The 19112-nt window shown below is 41.3% G+C and overlaps 1 pseudogene; it reads right to left on the bottom strand.

Annotated features, from left to right (window-relative positions):
• Positions 1-3992: 3992 nt before the first annotated feature.
• LOC129868529 (NLR family CARD domain-containing protein 3-like) lies at positions 3993-14052 on the bottom strand (annotated as a pseudogene).
• Between the last annotated feature and the right edge of the window lie 5060 nt (positions 14053-19112).

The following is a 19112-nucleotide window of genomic DNA, read 5'->3' as shown; positions in this document are numbered from 1 at the left end:
CTACAAGGATCACTGGCCAGGACGGCCCACTCGCCGTCCACAACTAGGTCAGGGGTCAAATCAACATGGAGCCCTGGGTAGAGTGGGGGTCATTTTGATTTGAGTTTTGATTTGATTTCAAACAAAATATCTTTATTAGATCAAGTCAATCCAGGAAAATAACAGACAGTAACATAAAGCATAATCCATTCTCCTGCCAAAGCTTCCAGAAGATTCTCCTCTTTTATTGGGTCTCAAAATTACGGAGTCATCCGTTGACGGATGACGTACAGCGGGATGATTGTCAGTCAAAAAAAGCATGTGCTTTTGTTGGCCTTTGTGCAGACTTTGTGCAAATGCAACTGAAAATAGCTGTCTTTTGACAGTTAAAAACGGTCAATGATGAATTGTCACATTTAACCTGACTCCTGGATTCCCCATCCACCCCCCAGAAGTGACGTTAGTCCCAAACAGGAAGCTCTAGGTGCCTGAGTTGCTCTCTCTCAGGTCTGTGATTCTCAGTGTGTAAGAGCAGGGTCACAGATGAGCGTTTTAAAACCCGAGGATGCATATATTTTTTTGCTGTATTGATCCCCCCAAAAATCTCATAATCTAATATTCCAGGAATTCCTTAAACAATGTGTCTTTAACGTTCCAACATCATAGTTTTGTTTTTTTATTTCTTATTTTTTTTAAGTAAAATTAGTTTTTGCATGACTGACCCTAGTTTTCATATGTGGATCAAATCTGACCCGTAGGTATTTCCTATGGAATTACACTGAAACTGACCTTTCTGTTTGCTGCAACAATAAAATCTGTTTAATTAATAAAGTATGTATTAAGTATCTTGTTTTTAATGTTCGTTAATCACCATTTTTGTTTCTCCTTTTTAACTCATTGATTAAACTCATTGACTGTTTCGTTTGTTATTTTGTATTTGTGTAGTGTTCGCGTTTATCGTCTTTTTATTAAACATGTTGAACACGAACTACGCTGCGTCTTGGTCCGATCCCTGCTACACCTCCTCTTCAGACGAAGAGGAGGAAGGCTGCCGTTACAGTGGTGTAGGGGGTAAAACATATGACATAATTAAATCAATGTATACTGGCAATACGTGCAGCATTAATATTGGCAAGAAAAGAACAGAGTTCTTTAACCAGGGGCGGGGCCTTCGTCAGGGTTGTAATCTGAGCCCTGCACTCTTCAATATTTACATTAACGAATTGGCCACTATTCTAGAAAAATCCTCAGCCCCTGGTGGTAGTCTCCAAAATTCTGAAGTTAAATGCCTACTCTTCGCAGATGACCTATGCCTGCTGTCACCCACAGCACATGGCCTACAGCAGAGCCTGGAACTGCTAGAGCAGTACTGCCAGACCTGGGCCCTGGCAGTATACCCCAAAAGACTAAAATAATGATTTTCCAGACAAGATACAGATCTCAGGGAATTAGACCAACGTTCTCAATTCGTACAAAATATATAGAGTACTGTACACACTACAATTACTGAGGTTTAAAAATAAGCTCAACTGGACACCTTAATGAGGCAGTGAATGAACTGAGAGAGAAAGCACGCAGGGCATTCTACGCCATTAAAAAGCTAATTCAAATTGAAATACCTATTAAAATTTGGCTAAAACGAATTGAATATGTCATTGAACCAATTGCACTTTATGGCAGCGAGGTGTGGGGTCCACTTGCAAAAACAAGATTTCGTCAAATGGGACAAACACCCCATTGAAACCCTGCATGCAGAGTTCTGTAAGATTCTCCTACATGTCCAGAGGAAAACTACAAACAATGCATGCTGGGAAGAATTAGGCCAAAAACCATTAATAATAAAAACTCAAAAAATCATTACCAAGCCCTGCAATGCCAAGAGCTGAGCAAAGAAAAGAGTCCCCTCATCCAGCTGGTCCTGGGGCTGAGTTCACTAACCTGTTCTACTAACACACTGAAGTCTCAGTCCCCTCATCCAGCTGGTTCTGGGGCTGAGTTCACTAAAATGTTCTACTAACACACTGAAGCCTCAGTCCCCTCATCCAGCTGGTCCTGGGGCTGAGTTCACAAACCTGTTCTACTAACACACTGAAGTCTCAGTCCCCTCATCCAGCTGGTCCTGGGGCTGAGTTCACTAACCTGTTCTACTAACACACTGAAGCCTCAGGACCAGAACATCCAATCACAACACTCTGTTGCTATAGTGACCCTGCATCACAACACCCTGTTGCTATAGTGACCCTGCATTACAACACTCTGTTGCTATAGTGACCCTGCATCACAACACTGTTGCTATAGTGACACTGCATCACAACACTCTGTTGCTATAGTGACCCTGCATTACAACACTATGTTGCTATAGTGACCCTGCTTCACAACACTCTTTTGCTATAGTTAGCCTGCATCACGACACTTTTGCTATAGTGACACTGCATCACAACACTCTGTTGCTATAGTGACCCTGCATTACAACACTATGTTGCTATAGTGACCCTGCATCACAACACTCTGTTGCTATAGTGAGCCTGCATCACAACACTCTGTTGCTATAGTAACCCTGCATCACAACACTATGTTGCTATAGTGACCCTGCATTACAACACTGTTGTACAATTTGTTTAATTCAATTTCACATATTTAATTGTTTTGTATTTCATTTCATATTTGTTTCATGTTTCAACCAGTCGCAGGTTAACGTCAACCTGACAGAGGAAACGTAACATCAATAACCAAACTGTTTTCACAATTAACATGCTTTTCTTGTTTCAAGTATGTTTTATTATGAAAAGTACAATATATCCTTGTATACTCGTACAACTATGGAGCGTATGTCCATATACAATTGTACAATTTGTTTTTAAACATAAAGACATACAACAAATTATCACATTTGTCCTGTGTGTGTGTGTGTGTGTCCAGTGTGTGTGTGTGTGTGTGTGTGTGTGTGTGGGTGTGTGTGTGTGTGTGTGTGTGTGTGTTTGTCCAGTGTGTGTGTTATTATTTCAGGGACACTGAGGAGTCAACATAAACCCCAAAACCTGAATAGAGGGGCTCAGTGAATGTGGTGTGGAATGTGATCAGGTGGGTCAGTGTGTCAGAGGAGGCTCTATAGAAGGACAGAGTGCCGGCTGACCAGTCCAGATACACTCCTACTCTGTGGGAGCTGGAGGGGTGGACGTCTATGGTAGTGGGATTATTATTGTGCCTGGCAATGTAACTGTAGTCATCGCAGAACAGACTCCAGGACTTGTCATTGTATCCAAGACAACAGTCATTACCCTCTCCTCTCCTGCTGATTCCTTTATATGTCACTCCTATATCAGCCCTTCTCCCACTCCACTCTACCTCCCAGTAACAGCGCCCAGTCAGACCCTCTCTACACAGCACCTGTCCACAGTCCTCAAATCTCTCTGGGTGATCAGGATACGGCTGCTTCTCTCTCCTACATGTCACCTTTCTGTTCTCCTCAGACAGAGAGAGGAGTCTGTGTACTGTGTTTAGGTCCAGTGTGAGATCACAGACATCTGATGGATGAAACCAGACACAATATTAGAAATCATCATCATTCACATTAGAATGTTAACTCACTTTTCACTAATTCATTTAATGTAGATGTTTCTAGGTATCAAAAGGAGAAGTTAAGGCAACTTGAGACTTGTTGAATGATCATATGTTATACTGTATTGTAATATAAAACACACGTATTCCCATTAATTACACACACACACACACACACACACACACACACACACACACACACACACACACACACACACACACACACACACACACACACACACACACACACACACACACACACACACACACACACACACACAGTCAAAGCAACTCTTTGTAAACGTTGGTGTCCCCGATTTCTGCTTCTGTAGAACTACAGCTGATATTTAATATGACCAAGTCAGTAATGATGGTGGTCTTTGACTTTGACTTAACTTGAATTAAGACTTATTCTTAGTCATATTCTTCACAGCAGTCAACACTCACATTTTCTAATCCCAGGTTTCATTGTGTTCTCTCCACCATGTTCCACACTGTAGCGGTAAGCAGAAGAACAGACAGTCATTGAGGGATACACCTGAACTCACACACACACACACACACACACACACACACACACACACACACACACACACACACACACACACACACACACACACACACACACACACACACACACACACACACACACACACACACACCCAAGTGGTGGTCAGAATGTTTGTCTTAACTAGCCTGATAAGTCAAACATGTCTGATATGAACATTGACATAAACCCTCTACATACTTGAGTTTCTCCAGTCTGCAGTGTGGATCCTCCAGTCCAGCAGAGAGCAGTCTGACTCCTGAGTCTCCTGGGTGATTGTAGCTCAGGTCCAGCTCTCTCAGGTGTGAGGGGTTTGACCTCAGAGCTGAGACCAGAGAAGCACAGCCTTCCTCTGTGACTAGACAGCCTGACAGCCTGCAAAGAGTCAAATCATATTAAAATCACACTGATAATCTTTGGTGGTGAAAATAGTGGCAGTATATTTTTCTCCATTTTCATGTCTCAGCCTGATCTGTTTCAACTGTCTTGTGATTGTCTCCACCCCCTCCAGGTGTCGCTTATTTCCCTGGTGTATATATCCCTGTGTTTCCCTGATGTATATATCCCTGTGTTTCCCTGGTGTAGATATCCCTGTGTTTCCCTGGTGTATATATCCCTGGTGTATATATCCCTGTGTTTCCCTGATGTATATATCCCTGTGTTTCCCTGGTGTATATATCCCTGTGTTTCCCTGGTGTATATATCCCTGGTGTATATATCCCTGTGTTTCCCTGATGTATATATCCCTGTGTTTCCCTGGTGTATATATCCCTGTGTTTCCCTGGTGTGTATATCCCTGTGTTTCCCTGATGTATTTATCCCTGTGTTTCCCTGGTGTATATATCCCTGCGTTTCTCTGGTGTATATATCCCTGTGTTTCCCTGGTGTATATATCCCTGTGTTTCCCTGGTGTAAATATCCCTGTGTTTCCCTGGTGTATATATCCCTGTGTTTCCCAGGTGTAGATATCCCTGTGTTTCCCTGGTGTATATATCCCTGTGTTTCCCTGGTGTATATATCCCTGTGTTTCCCTGGTGTATATATCCCTGTGTTTCCCTGGTGTATATATCCCTGTGTTTCCTGTCTCTCTGTACCAGTTCGTCTTGTATGTTCATCAAGTCAACCAGCGTTTTCCCTACTCCTGCTTCTATTCTTTTTTGATAGTCCTCGCGGTTTTTGTCCCTTGCCTGTTTTCTGGACTCTGTACCCGCCTGCCTGACCATTCTGCCTGTCCTGACCTCTAGCCTGCCTTACCATTCTGCCTGTCCTGACCTCTAGCCTGCCTTACCATTCTGCCTGTCCTGACCTCTAGCCTGCCTGACCATTCTGCCTGTCCTGACCTCTAGCCTGCCTGACCATTCTGCCTGTCCTGACCTCTAGCCTGCCTGACCATTCTGCCTGTCCTGACCTCTAGTCTGCCTGACCATTCTGCCTGTCCTGACCTCTAGCCTGTCTGACCATTCTGCCTGTCCTGACCTCTAGCCTGCCTGACCATTCTGCCTGTCCTGACCTCTAGCCTGCCTTACCATTCTGCCTGTCCTGACCTCTAGCCTGCCTGACCATTCTGCCTGTCCTGACCTCTAGCCTGCCTGACCATTCTGCCTGTCCTGACCTCTAGCCTGCCTGACCATTCTGCCTGTCCTGACCTCTAGCCTGCCTGACCATTCTGCCAGTCCTGACCTCTAGCCTGCCTGCCAAACTGTACCTCCTGGACTCTGATCTGGTTATGACCTTTTGCCTGTCCACGACCATTCTCTTGCCTACCCCTTTTAGTATATTAATAAATATCAAAGACTCTAACCATCTGCCTCCCGTGCCATCTGGGTCTCGCCTTGTACCTTAAACCACACTGCTATTCTTTGAGGGTAGTTTAATACATATCATTTAGAAAAATAAAACATGCTAACCTCTCACCATTACCAATAACAGAGGTTACAACAAAACATGCTAACCTCTCACCTTTACCAATAACAGAGGTTACAACAAAACATGTTAACCTCTCACCATTACCAATAACAGAGGCTACAACAAAACATGCTAACCTCTCACCATTACCAATAACAGAGGCTGCAACAAAACATGCTAACCTCTCACCATTACCAATAACAGAGACGACAACAAAACATGCTAACCTCTCACCATTACCAATAACAGAGGCTACAACAAAACATGCTAACCTCTCACCATTACCAATAACAAAGCTCCACAGCAGAGATTGGAGTATCTGTCCATAGGACCACTTTAAGCCGTACACTCCACAGAGCTGGGCTTTACGAAAGTGTGGCCAGAAAAAAAACTTTGCTTTAGAGAAAAAATAAGCAAACACGTTTGGCGTGTTTGGGAGACTCCCCAAACATATGGAAGAAGGTACTCTGGTCAGATGAGACTAAAATTGAGCTTTATGGCCAACAAGGAAAACGCTATGTCTGGCGCAAACCCAACACCTCTCATCACCCCGAGAACAACATCCCAGTGGCTAAATGTGCCAAGCTCATAGAGACAAACCACAAGAGACCTACAGCTGTAATTGTTGTAAAAGGTGGCTCTACAAAGTATTGACTTTGGGGGGGTGAATAGTTATGCACACTCAAGTTATTTTCTTTTTTATTTATTGGTTGTTTAACAATAAAAACATATTTTGCATCTTTGTGTAAATCAACTGATACAAACCCCCAAAACATCTATTTTAATTACAGGTTTTTAGGCAACAAAATAGGAAACTTTTGCGAGCCAATGTACAAACAAAAATATGTATGTGAAAGGTGACATTCTGTACTGTCATCTAATACGAAACATTATATCTCAAATCCAAAATGCTGGAGCATAGCACCAAATGTAAAACTGTAAGCTTCACTGTCCAAACACATATGTTGTGGACTATGTGTGTCTGGTAAACACATGTGGATCTGGTGAACAGTTATCACTTGTTGACCAACTACAGGAATACTGACCTCAGTCTCCAGCTTACAGTGGGGATTCCCCAGTCCAGCAGAGAGCAGCTTCACTCCTGAATCCTTCAGGTCATTGTTACTCAGGTCCAGCTCTCTCAGGTGTGAGGGGTTTGACCTCAGAGCTGAGACCAGAGAAGCACAGCCTTCCTCTGTGACTCCACAGCCTGACAGCCTGACGAAGAGATCATCATGACTTCACAAACACACTGTTGATTTAACACCAGTAGTGTAGAAGGACAATGGCAGATGAATTTAGTTGATTCTCCCAAACAACATATAGATTCATCTTCCGTATCCTAGAACAGTATGTTCATAATGTTATACTAATGTGAAAATCAATGCATTTTTTCAATATGTTTTTCAATATAATATTATAATACATATTTTTCTCTAAACTTAATATTGCTTCCTGATGATTAGTTCTTATACGTCATTTAATTTACTCACAGAGCAGCTCTGGAGACTTTGACCACTGGCAGCAGCCTCAGAAGACCTTCCTCTGATCTGGAGTATTTCTTCAGGTCAAACACATCCAGCTCCTTTTCTGAAGTCAGCAAAACAAAGACCAGAGCTGACCACTGTGCAGGTGACAGTTTGGGTTTTGAGAGACTTCCTGAGCTCAGGAAGCTTTGGATCTCCTCCACTAGAGAATGGTCATTCAGTTCATTCAGACAGTGGAACAGATTGATGCACCTCTCTGGAGATGGATTCTCCCTGATCTTCTCCTTGATGTACTTGACTGTTTCATCATGGCTCTGTGAGCTGCTTCTTGTCTTTGTCAGTAGACCTCGTAAGTGCTTCTGATTGGACTTTAGTGAGAGGCCCAGAAGGAAGCGGAGGAAAAGGTCCAGGTTTCCCGTCTCACTTTGTAAGGCTTTATCCACAGCGCTCTTGTAGAAAGTAACTTCAGTAACTTCAACCTTGTTTCTGAAAAGCGACAAAAAGTTTCTGAACATTGATTGAGGATCATCCATTAGATTCTCATTGTTGTTGGTGAATGAGAGGAACACATATACAGCAGCCAGAAACTCCTGAATGCTCAGATGAACAAAGCAGTACACCTTGTCCTGGTACAGCCCACATTCCTCTTTAAAGAGCTGTGTGCACAATCCTGAGTACACTGAGGCTTCACTGACATCAATGCCAGCCTCTTTCAGGTCTTCTTCATAAAAAATCAGATTGCCCTTCACAAGCTGTTGAAAAGCCAGTTTTCCCAGTGACAGAATGCTCTCTTTATTCCAGTGTGGACCTGTCTCTTCTTTCCCAAGATACTTTTCATTCTTCTGTTTGGTATGAAACACCACAAGGTGTGTGTACATCTCAGTCAGAGTCTTGGGCATCTCTTCTCTCTTATGTTTCAGCATGTGTTCAAGAACTGTTGCAGAAATCCAACAGAAGACTGGAATGTGGCACATGATGCGGAGGCTCCTTGATGTCTTTATGTGTGAGATGATTCTGCTGGCCAGGTCCTCATCACTGAATCGCTTCCTGAAGTACTCCTCCTTCTGTGGGTCATTGAACCCTCGTACCTCTGTCACCTGGTCAACACACACTGAAGGGATCTTATTGGCTGCTGCAGGTCGGGTAGTTATCCAGAGGAGAGCAGAGGGAAGCAGATTTCCCTTGATGAGATTTGTCAGCAGAACATCCACTGAGGTTGACTCTGTGACGTCACAACAGATCTTGTTCTTCTGGAAGTCTAGGGGCAGTCGGCACTCATCCAGACCATCAAAGATGAACAGAACTTTGTACTTGTTGTAGTTGGAGATTCTTGATTGTTTGGTTTCCATTGAGAAGTGATTAAGAAGTTCAATGAGGGTGTTTGTCCCCTTTCATCAAATTCAGCTCCCGGAAAGGGAATGAAAATACAAATTGGACATCCTGATTTGCTTTTCCTTCAGCCCAGTCCAGAATGAACTTCTGCACAGAGACTGTTTTTCCAATGCCAGCGACTCCCTTTGTCATCACAGTTCTGATAGGTTTGTCTTGTCCAGTTAAGGGTGTGAAGATGTCGTTACATTTGATTGCAGTCTCTGGTCTTGCTTGTTTCCTGGTTGTTGTCTCAATCTGTCTCAGCTCATGTTCATTATTGACCTCTCCTGTTCCACCCTCTGTGATGTAGAGCTCTGTGTAGATCTTATTGAGAAGTGTTGGGTTTCCTTGTTTAGCGATCCCCTCAAATACACATTTAAACTTCTTCTTCAGATTAGATTTGAGTTCACGTTGGCAAATCACAGCAAACTCATCTGAATCTAGAAGTAACACAGAGGATATTAATATTACGTCTGTTTTAATGCCTACAGTATTGTAGGACTGTTATAAAGTTTAAAATTATAATAATGTATTCTCTTAACTGACTGTATAAATGTGTAAATGTTTTCATAATGCATTACAGACTGGTGTGACTGATTATATTATTATTGGTATTATTGATGGTATTATTAATGTTGTCTCTCTCTCTGTCTAAATTAATCACCACAACACATCCCTGCTGCTACTTGATGAGGTCACTAGGTGTTGTGTTAAGGCTGCTACAATATCATTGAGTTACACAGCTACTTTAGCTGTACTTTAGCTACAGCTTTTAAATGTTATAAAACAGCATTCAACATGAGGCACACAGATCTTACATTTCTCCAGTGTGTCAGCAAGCTCCTTCTGGTTCATTTTCCTCAGGACGTGCAGTGTGATCTTCAGAGCCCCCTCTCTGGCACTGCTCTCCTGCTTCTCATCTTCAGCGTCTACCACTTCCTTATCCTGCTTCTGACTCTCAAAGCCTTCTGGGAGTTCTGGACTAAGAATCCTCTTGAACATCTTCAGCTCGTTCTTCACAAATGTCATAATTTTCTCTTCAAGCATCTGGAATAAATTAAGTAAATAAGTTAATCAAGAGAATAAATGTTTCTCATTAACACATTAATGAATGATTGACAGATCAACTTTACTTGAGGTAAACAAAAACAAATGTACATAACAGGACCACATACACTGAATATGGAGGCCAGGTCTGTTTGATGACTCTGGGAAGACTGACCACTGAGAATCTCTGACTCTGATCTCTCCTGTTGGTTTCTGTGGACAAAACATGAGATTACATCTCCTCATCCAGGGAGTACACACACACACACACACACACACACACACACACACACACACACACACACACACACACACACACACACACACACACACACACACACACACACACACACACACACACACACACATGTAAATGGACAAAAGGATTAACCTATGGTTTATGAAAACAACAAAAATAAATGGGAAAATGGGAGAGGAGAAATGACTAGAGACAGTGTTGTTTAACTCACTGACCATGACCCACGAGTTCTTCTTACCTTTGTTCAGTAGAAAAGTCTCCCTCTCTAAAGTTTATAGGCTGCATCATAGACTTGTCACTCTTCATGGACACACAGCTGGGTACAGGGGAGGCTGGTCTCTCCTGCTTGATTGGACTTCAACACAACAGAGACAAACATTACATCTCTCATCTACTCTGAGCTCAGATGGGGAAACATAAGAAGAGTTTCATTCCTAAAAGCTATATATCCATTTTCAGAAATGTTCGTAAATTAGCTTTTATTCTTTAAAGAAGTTATGTTTATGTGAAGTTATGTTTTTTTGCTAAATGAGGAGATGACACGTGGGTACCTGCTTCTATAAACCAATGAGGAGATGGCACATGGGTACCTGCTTCTATAAACCAATGAGGAGATGGCACGTGGGTACCTGCTTCTATAAACCAATAAGGAGATGGCACGTGGATACCTGCTTCTATAAACCAATGAGGAGATGACACGTGGGTACCTGCTTCTATAAACCAATGAGGAGATGGCACGTGGGTACCTGCTTCTAGACGCTTGTTGGCGTGCGCGAGCAGTGTGTCATTTTTAATAACGAAATTAATTTAGCGACGCGAGCGTTGTAGTCAGCCTGTCAGCCCGCTAAAAGGCTGGTGTCGTTACTCTGCCTTCTCCGGGGGCATGTTGAGGTAAATTTACTAACCGGGAGGGTTGAATTATGTAATTTATTGGGGGGCTGGAAGACGCACTCTTGTCTTTTCTATTCCGAGGTTGTTTACTCGCAATATCAGATATTAAGATGTTTTTTATAATGAATGTTTACTGAGGTTGAGGCTCTGACTAGTGATTATTTACCCGGGGTTCAATACCTGCTATTGAGGCGCCCTGAAAATAATATTCAAAAGATTGGTCCTTGGACACAGAGGGGTTAAACACTAAAGTTACCGTCCATCTAGTGAAGAGAGGAGAACTGGACAGAGGTAGCCAGCATCCGTCAACGAGAGAATGATGCATTGTTAGCTAAGTTAACTAGGATGCTGCTGGTATAGTAGCTAGCTAGCTTACCTAGCTGTACCGACTAGCTTGGCTAGCTAGCTGGTCGTTCTGTACCTCGTCTCGATGAAAGTGACGAATCCGGTGAACCACGAAATGAAACAAGGATAGAGAGTGAAAAGGATCTGGCTACTGTTAATAAAACGTTTACTGTTGACAGGAGAACAAGAGGAGACAATAGGACGAGGTGGATAATTTTATAATAAGGCCGTTTAATTACATGTAAAGATATCTTAGTAAAATCTTGCAGCAAGGCTCTTTCAGTCTGACTCCTAGTGAATCATCCGGAAAAAGAGGGAGTTTCCAGAATTGTTCAGTACTATATAGACAACAAGCAAAGTAGGTAGATCTGCGAGTCCGGCCTTCCGATTGGTCGATCTGGGTCTTGGGTAGTCCTGATCAGGCCTGGTGTCCACGTTCCATTGGTTCCTGAGAGTTCTTTGTCCTGAGGTCCAACCATGGGTTGGGTGTGTCTGTGTGATTGTCATGGGGGAGGGGAATTGTGGGTGCCGTGTATATGTCCTATGTGTCCAGCATATGTCCAAGAGAAAGAGGGGGTGTGTATGTTGTGTCAACTTATAGGTAATGTTGAGAAGTTGTTAAAACAAGTTACCAATATCTAATACAATTTCTTACACTACACTCATACTGTCCCTGACCGTAAATAAAAAAGCAAATTGAACAATAAACTTCGGTGTCTCAACACTGTAGTGAACTCCGTCGTTATTCCCCAAGATCACCTCAGACAACTCTGCGCGTAACCGGACAATATGATTGGCGCCACACCGAACGGGGACGCGGACAGTTCTGTACGGGGACGCGGACAGTTCTGTACAGTACCAGAACGCGGACATGAGTAGTGCAACACAATCAACGAAACCCAGTCTTTACAGTGGGTTACATTAGTAATATTCATTTTTTATTATTATGTTAAACAAACATTCAAAGTTTTTTTTATAACAATATGTTGAGATCTGGGCCCATATCGCCAAAGTGTCTCAGAGTAGAAAATTGGTCGTATAAGTGCTGAGAATAAAGACATTTTACACTTATGGGTATAAATTAAAGCTATGCATGAAGTCTCTAGTCCCACCTAGTCGGCAGATATTTATGACACCTCGTGAGCTGTCCTAAGTAGTTAAGAGTTAACAGCAGGTGTCTTGATAATACTATAGAATAATGCAGTGAGTCAGTGGTTCCTGAGCCACATGTAATTGCTTTGTAGTAGTTAAAAATAATGTTTTTATATTTCTATGTGATCAACCCATAAATAATATAGACCTACATGCAACAGTAAGTCTTGTGCTTTTGGCAATGATTATGTATAATAATTATGTATAACAAGCGATACCATGTATGTCTGCATAGCATTTTGTCTTCATTTTGGCAGATTAACTCATGCTTATTTCTGAAGATTAACTCAGGTTTTCACCCAGCGGCTAAGGAGTTGGAGCTGTGGCAGGAGTATGACCTATGGCTGAACGGTGGCTGGTTCGAATCCCGGGCCGGGTGCTGGAAAAAATGGACGGACTTTGTTCTGACCACTGGAGGGCTGCTGGGTTCCCATCCTCAAAACATCCACCTTTCGTTGATCAGAACTCTAGAGGTTCTTCTTCACTGAACCCAAAAATATATATCCCTTTTAGTGGTTCCATATATCAAGGAAGTGATAGAAGCCTTTTTGGTTCTATAAGGAACCTTCTTTTCTAAGAGTGTAAAATAAACATGTTTTTCTTTTGATTATTTAATTATCTACATCATGTTATTTCAAGTTCTCCCTTTGGACGCAACATCACATTGTTAAATAATAATCCTAAATTGGGCATGGCTATAAATTGGGCAATTGAAGGCATCTAGGGTGTAATATGTGTTCGATGAAAATGAACATTGTTGCAACGTTGTAGGCAACATTATTGGCGAGGGACTTGATGCTACTATGCCAAAGATATTTAGAGTTGTTAAACGGGTGTGAAGAGTGTGTTGATATAACGGTAATATTGTCAAAATTCTGCATGTAACAACGATCAGAATTGGTTACAAAAATATGCATTCCATTATATTAGTCAATAAATTATAGTAGGCAAAGTGGTCGTGTCATGTGAAATTCTATCAAATGTCTCACATTGCACTGAGTACAGTCAGGGTGCCGCGGAACCCCTGCAGTACCTCCACAGACCCCGGATTGAGAACCCCTGCAGTACCTCCACAGACCCCGGATTGAGAACCCCTGCAGTACCTCCACAGACCTCGGATTGAGAACCCCTGCAGTACCTCCACAGACCCCGGATTGAGAACCCCTGCAGTACCTCCACAGACCCCGGATTGAGAACCCCTGCAGTACCTCCACAGACCCCGGATTGAGAACCCCTACAGTACCTCCACAGACCCCGGATTGAGAACCCCTGCAGTACCTCCACAGACCCCGGATTGAGAACCCCTGATTTAGCAGATGCTCTTATCCAGAGTGATTTACAGTAAGTGCATTCATCTTAAGATAGCTATTTATTTAGGAAATTAACTTAATTAACTTAATAAATTCTTCATAAAATTGTCATCTTACCTCGTAGCTTTGGTGTCATGTCCCCCAGAGAGATGCATTTTAGAGACAGGGACCCCCTCCTCTCTCTCCCCAGAGAGACTCATTTTAGAGGCAGGACCCCCCTCCTCTCTCTCCCCAGAGAGACTCCTTTTCGAGGCAGGTCCCCCCTCCTCTCTCTTCCCAGAGAGACTCATTTTAGAGGCAGGTCCCCCCTCCTCTCTCTCTCCAGAGAGACTCATTTTAGAGGCAGGGCCCCCCTCCTCTCTCTCTCCAGAGAGACTCATTTTAGAGGCAGGGCCCCCCTCCTCTCTCTCCCCAGAGAGACTCATTTTAGAGCACTGACCCCTAAACAGAGATCCAACATGTTGGTTGTGGTTAACACAGTGACAACTAATTATTTTTTTCATTATCTCTTAGAAATAAAACCGTTTACTAACAAACACATCCAAACTGTCAGGTTATTTAATGTAATTTTAATGTAATGTAATTACTTTTTCTTACCCAATGACCACTCAAAACCCGCCCACAAGGCCTGAAAACGAACTAATAGCCCCTGATAGGCCAACATCTTATTTTGGGGCGGCAGGTAGCCTAGTGGTTAGAGTGTTGGGGCAGTAACCGAAAGGTTGCAGGATTAAATCACAGAGCTGACAAGGTAAAAATCTGTCGTTCTGCCACTGAACAAGGCAGTTAACCCACTGTTCCCCGGTAGGCCGTCATTGTAAATACGAATTTGTTATTAATTGACTTGCCTAGTTAAATAAAGGTTAAATAAAATAAAAACCTAATCTGACTGATTCCTTCATTCTAATGCATTCTAACATCTGATCCACCATTGAGATAGAACTGTTACCATGGCCACACTGTCACGATCGTCGTTACGTGAAAGAGTGGACCAAGGCGCAGCGTGATAATGATACATCTTCTTTAATAAATGAAGACGAAACAATCACTTTTACAAACTAACAAAGAAGCTATATAAACAAAATGTGCTGACACTAAACACTACACATAGACAATTACCCACAACCTACCTAATGCCTATGGCTGCCTTAAATATGGCTCCCAATCAGAGACAACAATAGACAGCTGTCTCTGATTGAGAACCAATCCAGGCAACCATAGACTTACATAAACACCTACACTGAACACAACCCCATGAACTCTACAAAATCCCCTATACAATACAAACACCCTAGACTAGACAAAAACACACAAACATCCCCCATGTCACACCCTGACCTAACTAAAATAATAAAGAAAACAAAGATAACTAAGGCCAGGGCGTGACACACACTTGATAACTTTCTACTGAATTAACTAAACATGGACATTAATAGTTGCATAATAACACAAGGCTACAACAACAATAAACTGAAGTTACAGGCTGTTTATTAAATGAGTTTACCAGCTCCAGGTAGGCTACACAAGTGACACAAAACGATTTGCAAACAACTCCAGTCATTTCAACATATGTATAGTCTAATAGTAGGCTACAGTAGTCAATGACTCCAGTCATTTCAACATATTTATAGTATAATAGTAGGCTACAGTAGTCAACGACTCCAGTCATTTCAACATATTTATAGTATAATGGTAGGCTACAGTAGTCAACGACTCCAGTCATTTCAACATATTTATAGTCTAATGGTAGGCTACAGTAGTCAACGACTCCAGTCATTTCAACATATTTATAGTCTAATGGTAGGCTACAGTAGTCAACGACTCCAGTCATTTCAACATATTTATAGTATAATGGTAGGCTACAGTAGTCAACGACTCCAGTCATTTCAAAATATTTATAGTATAATGGTAGGCTACAGTAGTCAACGACTCCAGTCATTTCAACATATTTATAGTATAATGGTAGGCTACAGTAGTCAACGACTCCAGTCATTTCAACATATTTATAGTCTAATGGTAGGCTACAGTAGTCAACGACTCCAGTCACTTCAACATATTTATAGTATAATGGTAGGCTACAGTAGTCAACGACTCCAGTCATTTCAACATATTTATAGTCTAATAGTAGGCTACAGTAGTCAACGACTCCAGTCATTTCAACATATTTATAGTATAATGGTAGGCTACAGTAGTCAACGACTCCAGTCATTTCAACATATTTATAGTCTAATGGTAGGCTACAGTAGTCAACGACTCCAGTCATTTCAACATAGTTATAGTCTAATGGTAGGCTACAGTAGTCAACAACTCCAGTCATTTCAACATATTTATAGTCTAATGGTAGGCTACAGTAGTCAACGACTCCAGTCATTTCAACATATTTATAGTCTAATGGTAGGCTACAGTAGTCAACGACTCCAGTCATTTCAACATATTTATAGTCTAATGGTAGGCTACAGTAGTCAACGACTCCAGTCATTTCAACATATTTATAGTCTAATAGTAGGCTACAGTAGTCAACGACTCCAGTCATTTCAACATATTTATAGTCTAATGGTAGGCTACAGTAGTCAACGACTCCAGTCATTTCAACATATTTATAGTCTAATGGTAGGCTACAGTAGTCAACGACTCCAGTCACTTCAACATATTTATAGTATAATGGTAGGCTACAGTAGTCAACGACTCCAGTCATTTCAACATATTTATAGTCTAATGGTAGGCTACAGTAGTCAACGACTCCAGTCATTTCAACATAGTTATAGTCTAATGGTAGGCTACAGTAGTCAACGACTCCAGTCATTTCAACATATTTATAGTATAATGGTAGGCTACAGTAGTCAACGACTCCAGTCATTTCAACATATTTATAGTATAATGGTAGGCTACAGTAGTCAACGACTCCAGTCATTTCAACATATTTATAGTATAATGGTAGGCAACAGTAGTCAACGACTCCAGTCATTTCAACATATTTATAGTCTAATGGTAGGCTACAGTAGTCAACGACTCCAGTCATTTCAACATATTTATAGTATAATGGTAGGCTACAGTAGTCAACGACTCCAGTCATTTCAACATATTTATAGTATAATAGTAGGCTACAGTAGTCAACGACTCCAGTCATTTCAACATATTTATAGTATAATGGTAGGCTACAGTAGTCAACGACTCCAGTCATTTCAACATATTTATAGTCTAATGGTAGGCTACAGTAGTCAACGACTCCAGTCATTTCAACATATTTATAGTATAATGGTAGGCTACAGTAGTCAACGACTCCAGTCATTTCAACATATTTATAGTCTAACAGTAGGCTACAGTAGTCAACGACTCCAGTCATTTCAACATATTTATAGTCTAACAGTAGGCTACAGTAGTCAACGACTCCAGTCATTTCAACATATTTATAGTCTAACGGTAGGCTACAGTAGTCAACGACTCCAGTCATTTCAACATATTTATAGTCTAATGGTAGGCTACAGTAGTCAACGACTCCAGTCATTTCAACATAGTTATAGTCTAATGGTAGGCTACAGTAGTCAACGATTACAGTCATTTCAACATAGTTATAGTCTAATGGTAGGCTACAGTAGTCAACGACTCCAGTCATTTCAACATATTTATAGTCTAATGGTAGGCTACAGTAGTCAACGACTCCAGTCATTTCAACATAGTTATAGTCTAATGGTAGGCTACAGTAGTCAACGACTCCAGTCATTTCAACATAGTTATAGTCTAATGGTAGGCTACAGTAGTCAACGACTCCAGTCATTTCAACATATTTATAGTATAATGGTAGGCTACAGTAGTCAACGACTCCAGTCATTTCAACATATTTATAGTCTAATGGTAGGCTACAGTAGTCAACGACTCCAGTCATTTCAACATATTTATAGTCTAATGGTAGGCTACAGTAGTCAACGACTCCAGTCATTTCAACATATTTATAGTCTAATGGTAGGCTACAGTAGTCAACGACTCCAGTCATTTCAACATATTTATAGTCTAATGGTAGGCTACAGTAGTCAACGACTCCAGTCATTTCAACATATTTATAGTATAATGGTAGGCTACAGTAGTCAACGACTCCAGTCATTTCAACATATTTATAGTATAATGGTAAGCTACAGTAGTCAACGACTCCAGTCATTTCAACATATTTATAGTCTAATGGTAGGCTACAGTAGTCAACGACTCCAGTCATTTCAACATATTTATAGTCTAATGGTAGGCTACAGTAGTCAACGACTCCAGTCATTTCAACATATGTATAGTCTAATAGAATGCTACAGTAGTCAACGACTCCAGTCATTTCAACATAGTTATGGTCTAATGGTAGGCTACAGTAGTCAACGATTACAGTCATTTCAACATAGTTATAGTCTAATGGTAGGCTACAGTAGTCAACGACTCCAGTCATTTCAACATATTTATAGTCTAATGGTAGGCTACAGTAGTCAACGACTCCAGTCATTTCAACATATTTATAGTCTAATGGTAGGCTACAGTAGTCAACGACTCCAGTCATTTCAACATATTTATAGTATAATGGTAGGCTACAGTAGTCAACGACTCCAGTCATTTCAACATATTTATAGTCTAATGGTAGGCTACAGTAGTCAACGACTCCAGTCATTTCAACATATTTATAGTCTAATGGTAGGCTACAGTAGTCAACGACTCCAGTCATTTCAACATATTTATAGTCTAATGGTAGGCTACAGTAGTCAACGACTCCAGTCATTTCAACATATTTATAGTCTAATGGTAGGCTACAGTAGTCAACGACTCCAGTCATTTCAACATATTTATAGTCTAATGGTAGGCTACAGTAGTCAACGACTCCAGTCATTTCAACATATTTATAGTATAATGGTAAGCTACAGTAGTCAACGACTCCAGTCATTTCAACATATTTATAGTCTAATGGTAGGCTACAGTAGTCAACGACTCCAGTCATTTCAACATATTTATAGTCTAATGGTAGGCTACAGTAGTCAACGACTCCAGTCATTTCAACATATGTATAGTCTAATAGAATGCTACAGTAGTCTAGGTAGGCATAAAGATGAATAGGCTACTTGATGGCCAACAGATGTTTCATTCTCTACATCTAAAGTCAGTTTCATTGTGGAGTTTTTCTCATAACAGAAGCACATGATGGAGTTCCAGAACTTTCATTTCAAATTTCCACTCCAGAGACCCAATAACTGAGCCTGAGTAAAAACAAGACACAATAACTGAGCATGAGTAAAAAC

This window comes from Salvelinus fontinalis, chromosome 2, assembly GCF_029448725.1.
Source record: "Salvelinus fontinalis isolate EN_2023a chromosome 2, ASM2944872v1, whole genome shotgun sequence".
In the NCBI taxonomy this organism is placed as follows: Eukaryota; Metazoa; Chordata; class Actinopteri; order Salmoniformes; family Salmonidae; genus Salvelinus; species Salvelinus fontinalis.
Note: the sequence above shows the minus strand (reverse complement) of the source record. Positions and strands in the feature narration are given on the sequence as shown.